The sequence below is a fragment of the Saccopteryx leptura genome, chromosome 1 (assembly GCF_036850995.1).
Source record: "Saccopteryx leptura isolate mSacLep1 chromosome 1, mSacLep1_pri_phased_curated, whole genome shotgun sequence".
Classification (NCBI taxonomy): Eukaryota; Metazoa; Chordata; class Mammalia; order Chiroptera; family Emballonuridae; genus Saccopteryx; species Saccopteryx leptura.
Window position 1 is genome coordinate 136,274,244 of NC_089503.1, and position 7,600 is coordinate 136,281,843.

The 7,600-nt window shown below is 38.2% G+C and overlaps 1 pseudogene; it reads right to left on the minus strand.

The window, feature by feature from the left end:
* Nucleotides 1-4,908: 4,908 nt before the first annotated feature.
* LOC136389025 (large ribosomal subunit protein uL18 pseudogene) lies at nt 4,909-5,753 on the minus strand (annotated as a pseudogene).
* Between the last annotated feature and the right edge of the window lie 1,847 nt (nt 5,754-7,600).

The following is a 7,600-nucleotide window of genomic DNA, read 5'->3' on the forward strand; positions in this document are numbered from 1 at the left end:
TGTTCAACACTTATCATCGGATATGGGGGATGGGCTATACATAGGCACACCATCAAATAGCTGGAATTTTATATTTAAGATTGTCAAGCAGTAAAAAATTGTCATCCTTAGGAATGACTGACAGTTCCTCTGCCTCATTTCTGCAACATTGAGTTAGGTAAAATTTTTAAAAAACTGACTTCAGTCTTTACAGATTTCTTGCTGAAGACACATGTGACAGAATTATAAATTTTCACCAGAAATTGATGGGAGAAGAGGCACTGCAAAGTGCCTAAAAGACTGTGCGAAAGTTCCCAATTAACAGAATGCGGCAAACACCTCAAAAAAAAATAAATGTTGCAGTAGGAATGAATCTTGCTCGGAGTGCTGGGTTGCTGGCTGATTGCCTGGGGAGAGTGGTGGCCAGGGCTTGCCAGCTGGCTGGTCCACACGCCTATGAAGGATGTGGTCAGCTTACACCTTGGCAAACTATGATTTTGATGGAAATCTTCGAGTCGGCAGACGTTTTCCCTAGTAAAGTACATAAGATCAGGTATTGCTTTTATTTGAATGAAAAAAAAATCTTGATGGCCAGAATTAACAGGACCAAGTCAGTACTCTGCTCCAAATGAGAGTTCCTTACTGGATCAGACTAGATAACTACCTTGAAGGAGACACCAGGATGTAACAGAAGGTGGCACATTTAACTAATCCCCAAATTAAAGCCGTCATGACACTGAAGCAAACCAACTCGCTCATCAACAACTACACATCTTCCCACCAGTTCCACTCAACAAACATTGTTTTCAAACAAGGAACCCCAAAGCTACCACTATCCTATCCACTCATGTTCACTTGGAGTCAACGGGGTGTGTTTGTTTGGTTTGGTTTGCATAGCTATGAAGACAGTGGTCAGGCATAAATATCCCAGTAACCCCACAATGGCTGGCTTCGTGCTTTCGCAGGGTGGCATGCAATGAATGAAAGAACTGCAGGAGAGTTTCTATATTCCACACTGAAAATTACACCCATTTATAAACTGTCTTTAAAAATGACAAAATTCCTATCAGTCTCCAAGATGGATTTATTTTTTGAAATTTGTTAAAAACTGATTTTAATTTTTTTTTAAACCAAGCATGCAAAAATAACCAGAAGAAATACTTCAAACAAATTTTAATGACTGGGCAAAGCATTTGCAGGACTGTAGCTATAACTGACACAGAGTCAATATCCTTACTAAACAAAAGTGGTTAAAGAACATAATCTGGACCTTACAAATGAGAAATGACTAATTATCATACAAAAGCATTTTCAACCTTACTGGTAACTGAAGAATACAGATAGCAGCTAGATACCGCTTTTCATCTATGAGGGAAGGAAAAACCAGAGTTGTCCTGTGTGAGGGTTATTTGATACTTTCATGCATTTCCAAGGCAATGAAAACTGAAACCACCTTTCTGGTGGGTAAATTGTCAATATATAGTTAAAGGCTTAAATATACGACCTGCATGGATTCACGCCAAAGAAACAATCAAACAAGTGTGTAAAGATTTAAGTACAAGGCCCTGGCCAGTTTGCTCACTGGTAGAGTGTTGGCCCTGTATGTGGAAGTCCTGGGTTCAATTCCCAGTCAGGGCACACAGGAGAGGTATCCATATGCTTCTCCGCCCTCCCCCTCTCGCCTCTCTCTCTCTCTCTTCCCCTCCTGCACTAATGGCTCAGTTGGAGTGAATTGGCCCTGGGTGCTGAGAATGGCTCCGTGGCTTCCACCTCAGGTGCTAGGAGGAGCTTAGTTCCTGAGCAATGGAGCAGTGCCCCAGATGGGCAGAGCATCACCCCCCTAGTGGGCTTTCTGGGTGGATCCTGGTCGGGGCACATGCGGGAGTCTGTCTCTGCCTTCCTTCTTCTCACTGAATAAATTAAAAAAAAAAAAAGATGTAGGTTCAAACCAGAATATCCTAAATGTGGAATAATAGAGGATTAATCAAATGAGATAAACTATATCCATAGTATTATGCTGCCATTAAATTGGTAAAATTGATATCTATTAATTGGAATACAAAGATATTTACAACATATTAAGAAAAAAGCAGGCCACAGAAAAGCATGATTAAGTGTTTGAAAAACATATTTATATATACTGTATACACATATTATTTTATATATATATCCATACACATGAACATATGTTTACATCTGCATGATAGCTGTGATTTATACCTTCCTCACAGATTCATTGAGCTTACCTTTCTGATAATAAGTATGAGGGCTTTGCTCCAGTATACTTACAAAGTTTTAAAAAGCAAAGGTTTAATTGAGCTGAATGGTTTGGACATATAAAAGAGTAGTAAACCAGAGGATTTTAAAGAGAATATTTACTGATGCTTTCATGATTAATGATGAATGCACTAATTGTTTTCTTCTTGCCAGAGATCAGACTGGGTTAGGCTTTCAGACTTAAATAATAACAAATTTAAAAATATGGAATTATACATATTCACACAGGAATGGGGAGATTGGATTAGAGTGAATCTAGCAAGTCGTCCATGATTTAGGTATATTATAAGCATTTACAGGCAACTCTTGACTTACACTTCATTGCATATTAAAAAATTATTGTAAGTCTGAAATTGATTGTACAATTTCAAATATATGGAAGAGGGGAAATTTATGGGGATGTAGATAATAACAGTAAGTGAGAATAAAATTGCAATAGTACCTCCTTATGCACTGTTTTCTTTTCCTTGGCTTCAGTTACCCAAAGTCAACTGCAGTCTGAAAATATTAAATGGAAAATTCCAGAAATAAACAATACATTAGTTTTGAATTGCATGCCATTCTGAGTAGCATGATGAAATCTCACAAGTCCCGCTCTGTTTTGTCCAGGATGTAAACCATGTCTCCACAGTGGATGCACTCCCCATCCCTTAGTCTCTTAGTAACCATCTTTGTTATCAGATTGACTGTTGCGGTATTGTCATGCTCTGGTTCAAGGAACCCTTATTTTACTTAAGAGAAGCCCCAAAGTGTTAGAATACTGATGTGGGCAATTCAGATATTTCAAACAGAAACTATCAAGTGCTTCTTACCTATTGTCCAAAGGTCATTATTAGTCTAACGCAAGGTCACAATGTCTGTATTACTCACCTCATTTCATCTCATCACATAGGCATTGTATCATGTCACATCATTGCAAGAAGGATGAGTACAGTGCAATAAGATTCTTAGAGAGAGCCCACACTCACCTTTTATTACAGAATATTGTTATAATTGTTCTATTTTATTATTAGTTATTGTTGTTAATCTTTTAGTGTGCCTGACTTATAAATTAAACTTTATCATAAGTATATATGTATGTGTAGGGGAGAACATAGTATATTTAAGGTTTGGTGCCATCCGTGGTTTCAGCCATCTACTGAAAGTCTTGGAAAGTGTCCTCAGAGGATAAGGGGGACTACTGTATAAAGAAGTAAAAAAAAGAATCTTTGTTTTAATGCCCTAGAAAAATTAGTTGAGGAGAATAGTATAAAATTACTAAAGTTGAATATAGTAAATCAAATTAGCATTAATATTTGTATGTGATTGTGAAAAGATGGACTAAATGACTAGCAGTCTTTTAATGACTATTGGTAATAGAATCAATTATGGTTCATTATTACCTATATTAACAGAAAATTAGTTTTTCCTTGCTCCTAAAAATATGAGATTGTTTTAATAGACTCATCCCTCATCAACATACATAAAACTAGAAGACTTACAAATCAGCTTTCTTCCTCGTACTAAAGTAGATTAGATGATCAATTAATGGCTAAAATGTTATTATATCTTTTTTTAATATTTCTTGTCAAAAACTTAAATATTCTTGATTCACTTGTGTTTCTATTTGAGTAATATAATTTGATCATAATTGGTTTCATTTCGATTGTCTTTATATTTTGGGTACTTATTATCTTTTCTCTGGTCCACTGGGAATGCCAAGTACCAATTTTTGCTATTTAGCAAGTCAGTGAGGAGCTTCCCACTGAGTGCCTTAATTATTGCTAATTGAATATTGTAAATGCTTTCTCAGGATCACTGTCTTGGCAATTTACCTAGCATTTTTCTCAGCAAAAGTTAAAAGCGTCAAGATTCCCTTCTACCCTTTTCTATACAGTCATCAAATCAAGTATCAGCAGTAATTGGTTCCTATTAAAACTAGTCTCTTCTTTTTTAAATGTCACATCACATATATACTCCATATGGCACTTGGAACATGGCGGCTGCTCAATGAATATTAAACGACAGCTGTCCTTTTAAATACAGTGATTCCCAGTTCCGTTCTGAGAAGGAACATCCTACTTTGCTTCCAGATCTCCCCAAGTGCAGCTCAGCTAGCATGACAGGCCTGCTAGTCTAGAGTAAAGTCCTTCCATTGTCATGCACCAGGACCAAGCTCTCTAGGACTTTTTGCTATTCTATAATCAAAATTAAAAAAATAAAAGTAAAAAAGAGCCCTAGAAGATCTGAGAATGTCAGAAATGCTACAGGCAAAACAACTGGAAAGTGGGACCATCACTGAGCCAGTCTTCCTATGTGTTTCTTGCATTATAATGCACAAGAAAAAAAAATGAGAAATTTATGACTCGTTCTCTCAGCTTTCAAACTATGTCTCCAATTTTGGAGGGGGCTGGGGGCTAAGGCTTCAGTGAATGAAGTTGTGTGGAGGTTGGTTTCAGCGATATAAAATCTTGCCTTCTTAATTCTTTTTCTTGCTTGATCAATGAAGTCTCAACTACTGTTATGAAATCAGGACCAGAAGAAGCCTTGAGTCCTAATCTGGAATCTCCTTTTTTCATCAAGGCAACCCATAAGTTATTTTTTTATATTGATTGGTCAAGTTTATTATTTCCTTTTATAAAAAGTCTTCATAGAAAAATGTGCTTTGGTTTACTAACTCTCAGCAGCCCATTTCTGAGCTCCGAGAAAGCTTGCTTTCTTCTGAGCTATCCAATTTTTCTTCTGGGCAAGAGACATTTTGGGACAGTTCAGACTCTTTTTTCTTTTAGCTTCTTTCTTAGGCTTCTTCTCATAGACTGGATTCTCCTGTATAGCAGCCCAAGCTTTCTCACACATCTCCTCCATCATGTCTGGAGTTGCATTGTTCTTTACTGGGAAAATTATTTCTTGTAAGCATCATCTTACAGTAACACACATGATCTGCAATGTTCTGAACCATGATGTCCTTCCACACTGGATTCCTTGCTTTCTGAATCATAATCAGGGAATCATTTGGTACTCTGCGGGATAAACAGCCCCTCGATCCACAGCTTCCTTTAGGGCCCTGAAAACTTTGTTTCCAGATAGCAGGTGAAGGCAGCAAGTTGACCATCTATGCTTTCTGTATTGTATTCAACTTCAGTCACCTCCACTTGGCCTTCACAGATCTTGTCCATGACAAACCTACTGAGAAGCCTGCAGGCCAGCAGCAGGCCAGTACAATATGCTGCAACATAATTTGTCAGGCCAACCTTCACATTATATTTTGGGAGTTTGTGAACATAAGCTCCACAAACTACTATATCTCCTCCTATATGAGCATAACAAATCTGACAAATGGTATTTTTGTTGGTTACACAAACTATTATCCTGTATTTGAGTATGTTGTACTTATTTTCATCCTGGATTACCAAGAGTTTCTGTGCCTAGTAATCAGTTTTACCCTCTCATCATTTTCTAAATTTTACTTGGTATCTCCTGAGGTAGATCTTATTCTCAATAACATTACCAAACCCCATCCTCTGGAAGAGAGACCCGTGTCCTCATCTGCTATAAACCTGCAGGCCCAGCACTGCTCTGGAGCAAATGGGTGGGGGAGCAAGGTGGCCCATGAAGTATTTTAAAAAGGAAAAGAATTTGTTTATTTAGAGGTATATGCTTCCACAGATTTGGCTAGTAAGCTATCCAAATACGCATGACGTCTTCTGCCAGGATTTTCCCCTTGCATCTAGTCACTTGCTATTAAGTTAAGCACAGGTTTCAGATTTAGAGACAAATTCAAGGACCACCTTTAACAATTTTCCAACATTGAGTATTATACACTACATAGAAACAACTTTCTCCCTGCTTTTCTCAACTATTTGATCCTTGAATATTGGATATAGATTGTAAGTCACCTCAAATGTTTTGCAATGATATAGGTCAGAATGAATAAATGATTGAATAAATAAAATAATAAAGCATTCCCTCGAACTGTAGCTTAAGAGCACTTTGACTAGTTCTGAAGAACAGCTGGTTATCATTACATTTTAATAGAGATAGCAGAGCCTGCCCGTGTCCCAGACCTGTATGGCGAGAAATGCCCTGATCACATCCTTTTACCTCCCACCCCTCATTAGCTCTAAGGAATTGGAGCAGTGGTGGTCATCTGATCTGAGGGCAACCATTGCACTAGACAGATGATGGCCTATAATATGACCTGGCACCAACAGGTAACCTGGGCCAATTCGATTCAGGCTCCAGAGAAGTTAAAGTGTAGCTAGAATGCGCTAGTTAGTATGAGCAAGCTGGAACTGAAGAGTCTGGATTAGAGAGGAGTGTGAGAGGCCACAGTGCCATATCTATGCTAGTTGCAGAGGAGGAGATGAAGTAAAAAAAAAAAAAAAAAACTGGTCAGGAGAGAGAAGAGGATGAGTCAGGGTGGCCTGCAGACACAGTCGGGAGAACAGCCAGACCCAGAGCTGCCACTCTTCCTAGAAGCTTCTGCATCTGCTTCCAGTCCACATGCATTCTCCTGGTAAATCTCCCATTTTTCCGAGGAAACTTGACAGAGACTTGGTTGTTTGCAGCCAATAGTCTCAGCATGTGTCAGAGCAATTTTTTTCTTCGCATATTCACTCAGTGACAAAGTTTATACTTGATTGCTTTGGGTTTTTCCATTTTTCTAATAAGGTTTAAAAATTATTGTCTTATGGAAAGATATTTGAGAGCAGAACTTCAACAGACACCAAACAGAAAGAACTAATTATTCCCATTTGCTTGTCTTCAAATAAATACTATATTTAAAAATCCTAAATATTTATGGAAGAAGATTCCCTAACTTCCTCCAATGGTTTGCTTGATTTTCTCACAAATAGTTGATGGAACTCACCTGCTGTGAGGCCCCACTATTGGATATTTGCACATAATGCAGTTCTTTCCTCTTTTTCTAGTTGCTCTGGGTAGAGGATCTGACTTCTTGACTTGACTTCTCTCTGAGACATCCATTCTTGGGGGAGTGTTGCCTTCTCCAGGGCCTGGTTCCCTACAGTAGAGGCCGTTTGTCTGGAACAGGAATGGTCTATCCACCTATTTCTGTATGTTGGGAAGCTGAACCTTTTCAAACTTTAAACATGGCCAAACTGAGATATTGTGCTATAGAAAGATCCAGAACGTTTGGTTATTACCCGTCCAACGAAGGAAGACTGGTGATTAGCTTGATGGAAACATTGATTCTGTAGGGGTTCTGCCATGATAGCCATTGTCCTTCATTTATCAGAGCCACCTCAAATTTGAAGAAGTATGTAGACATTTCAGCCCCTAGAAATATGTAATGCTCTTCATTTTCATTACTTTTGTGTTCTTTGGGCCTAGCATACCTGTCACA